A 12,130-nucleotide genomic window follows, 5' to 3' on the forward strand; every position below is an offset into this window, starting at 1 on the left:
GCACCCGTTACAACACTTGTCATAACACTTAGGGCTCCAGGACTTAATTTCATTGGTAGACCAATCCAGTACAGGATTGTGCAATTTTAACCAGGGTAACCCCAATATTACTGGAGAAGGCAAATTATCCAATACCACCAAATCCAAATTCTCTTGATGAATACCATTAATAGTGAGGGGAAATTCACAGACCTTGTGAGTAACACTCTTCAAGGGAGAGCCATCGACAGAAACCACAGCAATAGGGGATGACAAAGTTTTAGGTTCTAATCTAAGTTTTTCCAAGAATCCCCCATCAATCACATTCAGAGTAGATCCACAATCCACAAATACCCAAAACTCAATTAATTCATCCTGAGCAGCAGTAGTGGCAGATAGGAATACTCCCTTAGAATTTAAACAGGCAATACGAGCATGACTGACCATTTTTTTTTCTTTCTTCTTACGAAGCACACAGCTCTTAATAAAATGACCCGAATTTCCGCAATAGAAACACAAGCCTTCAGAAAGTCGGCGGTCTTTTTCCTGAGAGCGGGGTGCCATCGGCTCTCCATTGTCAGCACAGAACCTCTCAGGACTCGAAGCTGACATAGCAGAGGATTTGCTCTCATTAACCCTTTCACGCAGTCTCCTGTCCACCCGTATAGCTAATTGCATTGCCTCCTGCAAGTTTCCAGGTGTGGGATAAGCAATCAGTAAATCCTTTACCCTTTCACATAGCCCTGCAAGAAACAAGCTTTTCAGAGCAGAATCGTTCCACCCCACCTGGGCAGACCACCGACGGAAGTGAGAACAATATTTTTCCACATTACCTGATCCCTGCCTCCAACGTCTTAATTCAGACTCAGCAGATGAGACACGATCAGGATCATCGTACAACAAACCCAAAGCAGAAAAAAAACTATCCACTGATCTAAAGCACGGATCACTAGGTTGGAGAGAGAAGGCCCATCCCTGAAGATCTTTGCGCAAAAGTGACATTATGATCCCTATGCGCTGTGATTCATCACCAGAGGATCCGGGTCTCAAACGAAAATATAATAGACAAGCATTTTTAAAAGAAAAAAAATCTTGTTGTTTGCCAAAAAATAGACCAGGCAGACATACCTTAGGCTCCAAAAAATGCGCTCCAGAACAGCTACTCACGTGTTGTTGGAGCTTGGTCACCTCCAGAGAGAGTCCCTGCAAGCGTTGAGCCAAATCTTGCACCGAGACCATGATGGAAAACTGGAGGTCTTTTCTTAGAGAAATTTTTTTTTTTTATGGCTGGAATTACTGTTATGATCTGCTACAGAGACTTAGGAAAGAAAGGAGATCTATCCCTACAATAGAACTAAACTAGATCCCTACGACGTAACGGGGAACCTGATCCTGCGATCAGACCCGCTAAAGTCCTCGGCTAGTCTGAACGCAGACCTATAGATGTGAGGGAGGGATCCCTACAAGATCTAGGGACTGGGAAAAGTTGGACACCTCCTAGCAGAAATAGTAGCAGTCAAAGACAAACACACAACAAAAAGGCATAGGGGTCAGAAGACCTAGCAAAACTAACAGAGAACGGCAACAGAGCAACAAGCTAGCTCAACAGTAGTAAATACAAATGAAGTCCAGCAAAGCCAGGAGGGCGGAGCCGGATAAAATAGGCAAAATGGTCATGTGACCAGCAAAATAAAAAAAACCTAACAGGAGAGTTGTAACACGCTTGGTGGCGAGCAATCTGGCCGTGACGGGGCGGGCTCCGAAGGGTCCATGCAAAGGCTGTGCCGTCCCTACAGGTGTGGTTTGTTTTGCAGTGATTCACCCGCCGCATCAGGTGTCTTCAAAAATGTCTCGGCGCAGGGTCTCCTGCAGGCTAAACCCTTCATCGCGGTAATGTGACAGAAAGAGCAAGCTGGACCCGTAACTTGGGGGCGGAGCGAGACGTCCAGGGGTGAATGAAGGAAGAGGGTGAGATGGTTGCCAGTGACTTTGAGCTGCTCTTCAGGGGGGAGGGTCGTGTTGCCTGCAAAGGTCTTCTGCTTGGGGATACCGGTGGTTGCCTCCAGCCACGCGGGAGATGCTGGTCCTGGTGAAAAGCAGCCTAGTATTAAAAGTAAAGAAGCAACAATGCTGGAGGCCCACGGTGAACAGAAGGATGCTGGTATTTTGCAGAGATGAAATAGCGCAAGAGAGAAAGCAAATGAAAAAAAGAAAAGAGAATGAATGTGTGCACTTGTGAAAGGGAATAGAAAAAAGGCACAGAAGAGAGTGCGACCTGCTGGTGGAAGGAAAGAAAAAGCAAAAGCCTACAACACCTGGTATTACCAGGCGGTCTCCCATCCAAGTACTAACCAGGCCCAACCCTGCTTAACTTCTGAGATCGGGCACGTTCAGGGTGGTGTGGCCGTAGGCAGAGACAAGCCTCTCACTTGCTGCTTTTCTACTTTGAAGTCTGGCTGCCGGCTGCCGGCTGCCCTTTCCAGTGTTCAGCAAGACCAGGTCCTTTTGTGCTTTCCCTTCTCTTCAATTTTTTTGCTGGTTTCCTTAAAAGGTCTTGTAGACAGAACGCCCCACTGAGAGCCGCTGAGTTCACTGATCGGCTGCAGCGCTGTCGATGGAACGTCAGCTTCACGGCCAATGCCACAGGCCGGGAGCAGAGGCGAGACTCACCAGTAGACCCGGGTAGGTTGAGTAGAGCGTGGTTAGTTGCTTTCTAATAGCCTGCAGCCGGGGATTAACTGTTAATGAAAGGGAACAATCCCTTTGACTGTCTGCAGCGCGCCACACCTAGGAAGCGCACTCTCACACACAAGCCAGCATGCACACGTGCTCGCACGTGACAACACCCCCTATCTGCCCCTACAACCTCTCCGTCACCATGCGTCAGACTCTCCTGCCTGTTTTATGATTTCAGGGCCCTAGCAGGAATCACAACCCCCCCTCCCCAATTCCTTCCTCACCTTCCTTGCCTTCCTTGCACTGAGGTTAGCTCTTTGTCAGCCGTCTGGCTTGGTTACACAAGCTTCTTTGCAGAGAAACATGTTACTTCTGCTGGCCCTCGCTAGGCGGCCGGCATCCAAAACCTTCCCTGGGCACCTGCTGAAAGCCTGGCCCCTTCACGGCCCCGGGTGCTTTTAACGCCATCATTTCCACACGGCGAGCTGCGGAGTCAATAAGCACTCCTAGCCGTGGCAAGGAGCTCGGTGTCAGGCCTGCGTGAAGGCGGCGGGGTAGCGTACTTAGCTGCCAACTGGCTCAGAGGCCTTGGGGCTTCCATCATCTAAGTTACTTAAGGTCGGTGTCCGGCAAGGCGCCGTTCCATGCTAGCCGAGCTGGGTAGTAGGGCAAAACGTCATCAAAATAGTCTACAGCACCCGGTGTTCCCACGAGGTCTCCCATCCAAGTACTGTCCGAGCCCAGCCCTGCATCCGAGATCAGACGAGATCGGGCGTATCCAAGGTGGTATGGCCAGTAGACGCTGCTCGATTCATCGCCCGGTCAGCCTTTCTCAGGATCGCTTGTTGGCGAGCAATCTGGCCGTGACGGGGCAGGCTCCGAAGGGTCCATGCAAAGGCTGTGCCGTCCATACAGGTGTGGTTTGTTTAGCAGTGATTCACCCGCCGCATCAGGTGTCTTCAAAAATGTCTCAGCGCAGGGTCTCCTGCAGGCTAAACCCTTCATCGCGGTAATGTGACAGAAAGAGCAAGCTGGACCCGTAACTTGGGGGCTGAGAGAGACGTCCAGAGGTGAATGAAGGAAGAGGGTGAGATGGTTGCCAGTGACTTTGAGCTGCTCTTCAGGGGGGAGGGTCGTGTTGCCTGCAAAGGTCTTCTGCTTGGGGTTACCGGTGGTTGCCTCCAGCCACGCGGGAGACGCTGGTCCTGGTGAAAAGGAGCCTAGTATTAAAAGTAAATAAGCAACAATGCTGGAGGCCCACGGTGATCAGAAGGATGCTGGTATTTTGCAGAGATGAAATAGCGCAAGAGAGAAAGCAAATGAAAAAAAGAAAAGAGAATGAATGTGTGCACTTTTGAAATGGAATGGAAAAAAGGCATAGAAGAGAGTGCCCCCTGCTGGTGGAAGGAAAGAAAAAGCAAAAGCCTAGAGCACCTGGCATTCCCAGGCAGTCTCCCATCCAAGTACTAACCAGGCCCAACCCTGCTTAGCTTCCAAGATTAGACAAGGTTGGGCGTGTACAGAGTGGTTTGGCCGTAGGCACACACAAGCCTCTCACTTGCTGCTTTTCTACTTTGAAGGCGCAGACAAGCCTCTTACTTGCTGCTTTTCTACTTTGAAGGCACAGACAAGCCTCTCACTTGCTGCTTTTCTACTTTGAAGTCTGGCTGCCGGCTGCCCTTTCCAGGGCTCAGCAAGACCAGGTCTTTTTGTGCTTTCCCTTCTCTTCAAATTTTTTGCTGGCTTCCTTAAAAGGTCTTGTAGACAGAAGGCCCCACTCAGAGCCGCTGAGCTCACTGATCGGCTGCAGCGCTGTCGACGGAACGTCAGCTTCACAGCCAATGCCACAGGCCGGGAGCAGAGGCGAGATTAACCGGTAGACCTGGGTAGGGTAAGTAGAGCGCGGTTAGTTGCTTTCTAATAGCCTGCAGCCGGGGATTAACTTTTAATGAAAGGGAACAATCCCTTTGACTGTCTGCAGCGCGCCACACCTAGGAAGCGCACTCTCACACACAAGCCAGCATGCACACGTGCTCGCACGTGACAACACCCCCTATCTGCCCCTACAACCTCTCCGTCACCATGCGTCAGACTCTCCTGACTGTTTTATGATTTCAGGGCCCTAGCAGGAATCACCCCCCCCCTCCCCAATTCCTTCCGCACCTTCCTTGCCTTCCTTGCACTGAGGTTAGCTCTTTGTCAGCCGTCTGGCTTGGTTACACAAGCTTCTTTGCAGAGCAACATGTTACTTCTGCTGGACCTCGCTAGGCGGCCGGCATCCAAAACCTTCCCTGGGCACCTGCTGAAAGCCTGGCCCCTTCACGGCCCCGGGTGCTTTTAACGCCATCATTTCCACACGGCGAGCTGCGGAGTCAATAAGCACTCCTAGCCGTGGCAAGGAGCTCGGTGTCAGGCCTGCGTGAAGGCGGCGGGGTAGCGTACTTAGCTGCCAACTGGCTCAGAGGCCTTGGTGCTGCCATCATCTAAGTTACTTAAGGTTTGTGTCTGGCAAGGCGCCGTTCCATGCTAGCCGAGCTGGGCAGTAGGGCAAAACGTCATCAAAATGGTCTACAGCACCCGGTGTTCCCCCATCCAAGTACTGTCTGTGCCCAGCCCTGCTTTGCTTCCGAGATCAGACGAGATCGGGCGTATCCAAGATGGTATGGCCAGTAGACGCTGCTCGATCCATCACCCGGCCAGCCTTTCTCAGGTTCGCTTGATGGCGAGCAATCTGGCCGTGACGGTGCGGGCTCCGAAGGGTCCATGCAAAGTCTGTGCCGTCCCTACAGGTGTGGTTTGTTTAGCAGTGATTCACCCGCCGCATCAGGTGTCTTCAAAAATGTCTCAGCGCAGGGTCTCCTGCAGGCTAAACCCTTCATCGCGGTAATGTGACAGAAAGAGCAAGCTGGACCCGTAACTTGGGGGCGGAGTGAGACGTCCAGGGGTGAATGAAGGAAGAGGGTGAGATGGTTGCCAGTGACTTTGAGCTGCTCTTCAGGGGGGAGGGTCGTGTTGCCTGCAAAGGTCTTCTGCTTGGGGTTACCGGTGGTTGCCTCCAGCCACCCGGGAGATGCTGGTCCTGGTGAAAGGAGCCTAGTATTAAAAGTAAATAAGCAACAATGCTGGACGCCCACGGTGATCAGAAGGATGCTGGTATTTTGCAGAGATGAAATAGCGCAAGAGAGAAAGCAAATGAAAAAAAGAAAAGAGAATGAATGTGTGCACTTGTGAAAGGGAATGGAAAAAAGGCATAGAAGAGAGTGCCCCCTGCTGGTGGATGGAAGGAAAAAGCAAAAATCTACAGCACATGGTATTCCCAGGTGGTCTCCCATCCAAGTACTAACCAGGCCCGACCCTGCTTAGCTTCCAAGATCAGACAAGATTGGGCGTGTTTAGGGTGGTGTGGCCGTAGGCAGAGACAAGCCTCTCACTTGCTGCTTTTCTACTTTGAAGTCTGGCTGCCGGATGCCCTTTCCAGTGTTCAGCAAGACCAGGTCCTTTTGTGCTTTCCCATCTCTTCAATTTTTTTGCTGGCTTCCTTAAAAGGTCTTGTAGACAGAAGACCCCACTCAGAGCCGCTGAGCTCACTGATCGGCTGCAGTGCTGTCGACGGAACGTCGGCTTGACGGCCAATGCCACAGGCCGGGAGCAGAGGCGAGACTCACCGGTAGACCCGGGTAGGGTGAGTAGAGCGCGGTTAGTTGCTTTCTAATAGCCTGCAGCCGGGGATTAACTTTTAATGAAAGGGAACAATCCCTTTGACTGTCTGCAGCGCGCCACACCTAGGAACCGCACTCTCACACACAAGCCAGCATGCACACGTGCTCGCACGTGACAACACCCCCTATCTGCCTCTACAATCTCTCCGTCACCATGCGTCAGACTCTCCTGCCTGTTTTATGATTTCAGGGCCCTAGCAGGAATCACCCCCCCCTCCCCAATTCCTTCCGCACCTTCCTTGCCTTCCTTGCACTGAGGTTAGCTCTTTGTCAGCCGTCTGGCTTGGTTACACAAGCTTCTTTGCAGAGAAGCATGTTACTTCTGCTGGCCCTCGCTAGGCGGCCGGCATCCAAAACCTTACCTGGGCACCTGCTGAAAGCCTGGCCCCTTCACGGCCCCGGGTGCTTTTAACGCCATCATTTCCACACGGCGAGCTGCGGAGTCAATAAGCACTCCTAGCCGTGGCAAGGAGCTCGGTGTCAGGCCTGCGTGAAGGGCGGCGGGGTAGCGTACTTAGCTGCCAACTGGCTCAGAGACCTTGGGGCTTCCATCATCTAAGTTACTTAAGGTCGGTGTCCGGCAAGGCGCCGTTCCATGCTAGCCGAGCTGGGCAGTAGGGCAAAACGTCATCAAAATGGTCTACAGCACCCAGTGTTCCCAGGAGGTCTCCCATCCAAGTTCTGTCTGAGCCCAGCCCTGCTTTGGTTCCGAGATCAGATGAGATCGGGCGTATCCAAGGTGGTATGGCAAGTAGACGCTGCTCGATCCATCGCCTGGCCAGCCTTTCTCAGGATCGCTTGGTGGCGAGCAATCTGGCCGTGACGGGGCGGGCTCCGAAGGGTCCATGCAAAGTCTGTGCCGTCCCTACAGGTGTGGTTTATTTAACTGTGATTCACCCGCCCCATCAGGTGTCTTCAAAAATGGCTCGGCGCAGGGTCTCCTGCAGGCTAAACCCTTCATCGCGGTAATGTGACAGAAAGAGCAAGCTGGACCCGTAACTTGGGGGCGGAGCGAGACGTTCAGGGGTGAATGAAGGAAGAGGGTGAGATGGTTGCCAGTGACTTTGAGCTGCTCTTCAGGGGGGAGGGTCGTGTTGCCTGCAAAGGTCTTCTGCTTGGGGTTACCGGTGGTTGCCTCCAGCCACCCGGGAGACGCCGCTGGTCCTGGTGAAAAGGAGCCTAGTATTAAAAGTTAATAAGCAACAATGCTGGAGGCCCACGGTGATCAGAAGGATGCTGGAATTTTGCAGAAATGAAATAGCGCAAGAGAGAAAGCAAATGAAAAAAAGAAAAGAGAATGAATGTGTGCACTTGTGAAAGGGAATGAAAAAAAGGCATAGAAGAGAGTGCCCCCTGCTGGTGGAAGGAAGGAAAAAGCAAAAGCCTACAGCACCTGGCATTCCCAGGCGGTCTCTGTTAAATGGTTAATTATGAAAATTCATTTGGAATGTTAATCGATAATCATTTTTCTGAGTTCTATGCCTCAGCCATCGTGTCTAGTTGACATGCGCTATTTGTGTGTGTATTTTTGGTTCACTACCATATGTAGAACAGGTGTCCATACGACTGGCTATAAAAGCCCATGGTACATAAAGGGGGGGCTCTCTTGCTCTGCCCTCCCCACAAGACACAGAATCTTCATGCTGAGAAGCAGATGACATGTAGGCCTGGACACATGCTGGACAAATTCATGATTTATCAGCCAGGATCCAAGGAAAGATGGGTGAATCTCAACAATTAAGCTAATTATGGACAAATGGACAATTACTTTATAACTAATTATTGTATGTACCTGCTGCAATCTGATTCTTTTTAATGGACAATCCAAGAATAAATAGATACATTTTTTTATAAGAATATCGTGATATTGATACTTTGAGAAGTCCTCAGTAGAAAAAAATAATACAGGAAGAATATTATTTTACAATGGTGAGCCAGCCAGTCCTGTTTTTTTGTTTTATAAATTAAGTAAGTGAATTTCTTCCGTGAACAGGGGGGGAGTCCTGACGAGCTGAACAGCTGTTGTTCACGTGTCAGTAAATTCACTAGTTTGTCACGAGAAGCAGAAAGGACCTACAGACTGAGGAAAGACAGGAAGCAGAGGTACTAACAAGGAACAGAATCACACAGGAAGAGAATCAGACGAACTGAAGACAGGACGTGCTGATAAAGAGAAGCCAAGGAATCTTAAGGTAAGCAAAATATGGATATAATTTCTTGTTTTGCTAAACAAAGTAATATTAATTTCAAAGTTAATGTAGGAGATGACATAGAAGTTTTGTGGCTCAGTTTATACAAAGAATGTGAATTGCAAAATTTACAGTTAACTTCTAAATTGGTAAATAGAGACAAACAGAAATTGAGAAATATTCTACATTTGGTAGATTTTTTTCATAGTCTTGTGTTAGAGATTTCTAAGCAGGAAAATAGTGTAGAAGTGTCAGACGGTGATACTGATTCTGACTGTAATGTGGAAAATGAACAAGAAGTAAGACACGTGTCTGTAACTGAAGGTGACCTTGGGTCTGACCAAGAGACGGACATACAGAAACCTGACATGGGAGGAGACATGACTGACATACGAGAAACCGATATACTAGGTGATGTGGGAGGAGACGTGAGTGACGTAGGAGGAACGGACGTACAAGAGCCACTAAAAATATCAGAGAATTCTGGAATTACCCAGGCTCAACTCCAAATTAAAATGAGGAAAAATTAGCTGAAATTATACAAAATCATGCCAAAATATGATGTCAAAATCCATGCCTGTAGAAATTCAGAGACATTTGAGAGCTTCTCTGATAAGTTTGATTTATCCAATGAGGAGAGGAATCAATTATTTAAAATATGGATTCCTGTGACATTGTCCAGACGTTTACATTTAATGCCCTGTGAAAATGACTCTCCTAATGGATGGGAAAATGATTCGGACAGATTAAGATATTTGATTTATTGTGTCACAAAGGATTTTCCCAACATAGAAGATCTGCAGAAACTAAGGATTGGTAGGAAGGAATGTACATATACATTCATGTCCATATTTGAACGGTTGTACAAAGCTCTCATCAAAAATGGAAAAGTACAACATATGATAACAACTTTTGTACAAAAATTCAAATTCCTAAATTCAGTTTCCCAAGTTATGGCATCACAAAAAAAATCATTATTTGAATGTGCGCAGATGCTGGATTTTGTTAGAAAACATGAGAATCGTGAAAAGAAAATAAATCAAGCTAAATTTATAAAACCAGGAAAGGTAAAATCTTACCAAAAGCCAGTATCAAACTCTCCTAGACTGAGTCATCCCCATAGTGAACTCTATCAAATACGCAGAAGATTTCATATATGTTATAAGTAGTGTTGAGCGATACCTTCCGATATCAGGAAATATCGTATCGGATTGGATCGGGCCGATACCCAAAAAGTATCGGATATCGCCGATTCCGATACCGGAAACCAATGCAAGTCAATGGGACACAAATATCGGAATGAAAATAAACCCTTTCTTTCCTTGTAGGTTAATTCTACATGAAGTAAAACAACTAAGAATAATGTAGAATGACATGAAAAGCCGGCAATTCATCAGCGGCATACACCGGTACCCGACAATTTACAACAGAAAGAATAGAGCATCACACATAGATTAGATAGATAGAAACATGTCAGTCACATATATATGAAGTACAGTGACAGTGTTGCTTACTGTACTTGTCATTTAGTGTAAAGGATTTATTAAAAAAAATATTAGTGTTTTCGTGCACCGTCTCTTTAAAAAAGCCGGCCGGCAATTCAGCAGCGGTACCCGACAATTTATAACAGAAAGAATAGAGCTTCACACATAGATTAGATAGATAGAAACATGTCAGTCACATATATATGAAGTACAGTGACAGTGTTGCTTACTGTACTTGTCATTTAGTGTAAAGGATTTATTTAAAAAAATAATAGTGTTTTCATGCACCGTCTCTTTAAGAAAGCCGGCCGGCAATTCAGCATCTGTACCCGACAATTTAGAACAGAAAGAATAGAGAATCACACATAGATTAGATAGATAGAAACATGTCAGTCACATATATATGAAGTACAGTGACAGTGTTGATTACTGTACTTGTCATTTAGTGTTAAAATAAAGGATTTATTTAAAAAAAAATTGGCGTGGGGTTCCCCTTAATTTTAGGCTCTAGCGGAGGTTAAGCAGACAGCTGGGGCAAATGTTTGAAGCCTGGGAAGGGGGTAATACCCACGGAGCTTCCCAGGCTACTAATATCAGCCCCCAGCTGAATACCTAGCCTTTACTAGCTATTAAAATGGGGGAACCCCCCCAAAAAAATAACGTGGGGTCCCCCCTAATTTAATAGCTAGCACAGGCTAGGCAGACAGCTGGGGGCTGATATTAATAGCCCAGGAAGGGTGCCATGAATATTGGCCCCCTCCCAGGCTAGAAACACCAGCCGTCAGCCGCCCCAGAAATGGCGCATCCATAGGATGCGCCAATTCTGGCACTTAGCCTCGCTCTTCCACGCTGCCCTGGTGCGGTGGCAGGGGGTAATAGGGTTGGGGTTGATGTCAGCTTATAATGCCAGCTGACATCAAGCCCAGGTTAGTAATGGAGAGGCGTCTATAAGACACCCCCATTACTAACCCCATAGTCAAAGTTAAAAGAAAACACAAACACCCAGAGTAAAGTCCTTTAATTGAAATAAAGACACAATTCTTTATTGTTCTAAATTAAACCATACTTACCATCACGCCAATTCCAGCTGAAGCCAACGATCTCCTGCAATAAAAGAAAAATAATAAAGCAACCTCATCCTTACCTTTCGATGGTTCCCAGGACAGCTCCAGCTCTGCTACATCGAGATGACAGGATGGACCGCAGCAGAAAGCTGCCATCCAGCCTGTCATCCCGCAGACACTGAGAAGGCAGGCATGCTTGCGCTCCTCAGTGTCTCTCTGTGACGTCATCCAGATGAGCCGAGTTCATGTCCAATGAACTCAGCTCACCTCATGCACGTCACTGACAGCGTGGGAAAGTTCTCCTGCACTCAGCGCTTCAGCGTGAGAATTCTCCCACGCTGTCAGTGACATACATGAGGTGAGGTCATGTCCAATGAACTCAGCTCACCTCATGCACGTCACTGACAGTGTGGGAAAATTCTCACGCTGAAGTGCTGAGTGCAGGAGAATTTTCCCACGCTGTCAGTGACGTACATGAGGTGAGCTGAGTTCATTGGACATGACCTCGGCTCATCTTTATGCCGTCACAGCCAGACATTGAGGAGCACAAGCATGCCTGTGCTTCTCAGTGTCTGCGGGATGACAGGATGGATGGCAGCGTTCTGCTGCGGTCCAGCCTGTCATCTCGATGTAGCAGAGCTGAAGCTGTCGTGGGAGCCATGGAAAGGTAAGGATGAGGTTGCTTTATTATTTTACTTTTATTGCAGGAGATCGTTGGCTTCAGCTGGAATGGGCGTGATGGTAAGTATGGTTTAATTTAGAACAATAAAGAATTGTGTGTTTATTTCAATTAAAGGACTTTTTTCTGGGTGTTGTGTTTTTTTAAATACTTTACTAGAAATTCATGGTGGTCATGTCTAATATTGGCGTGACCCCATGAATTTTGGGCTTAGGGCCAGCTGATAATACCAAGCTGGCCTTAACCCCTTTATTACCCAGTGAGCCACCGCACCAGGGCCCTGGATGAGTTGGGTACAGCGCCAGAAGATGGCGCTTCAATGAACGCGCCATTTTCTGGG

At 48.0% G+C, this 12,130-nt stretch overlaps 5 pseudogenes; all 5 read right to left on the reverse strand.

Annotated features, from left to right (window-relative positions):
• Positions 1-2,282: 2,282 nt before the first annotated feature.
• Positions 2,283-2,391, reverse strand: LOC141269070 (5S ribosomal RNA; annotated as a pseudogene).
• A 950-nt stretch (positions 2,392-3,341) lies between these two features.
• LOC141269828 (5S ribosomal RNA) lies at positions 3,342-3,456 on the reverse strand (annotated as a pseudogene).
• Positions 3,457-4,077: 621 nt separating this feature from the next.
• On the reverse strand, positions 4,078-4,196 carry LOC141269179 (5S ribosomal RNA; annotated as a pseudogene).
• A 1,754-nt stretch (positions 4,197-5,950) lies between these two features.
• Positions 5,951-6,069, reverse strand: LOC141267690 (5S ribosomal RNA; annotated as a pseudogene).
• A 942-nt stretch (positions 6,070-7,011) lies between these two features.
• LOC141269289 (5S ribosomal RNA) lies at positions 7,012-7,131 on the reverse strand (annotated as a pseudogene).
• Positions 7,132-12,130: the final 4,999 nt, after the last annotated feature.

This window comes from Phyllobates terribilis, unplaced genomic scaffold (assembly GCF_046119375.1).
Source record: "Phyllobates terribilis strain yellow unplaced genomic scaffold, ASM4611937v1 Scaffold_4__5_contigs__length_816908805, whole genome shotgun sequence".
Classification (NCBI taxonomy): Eukaryota; Metazoa; Chordata; class Amphibia; order Anura; family Dendrobatidae; genus Phyllobates; species Phyllobates terribilis.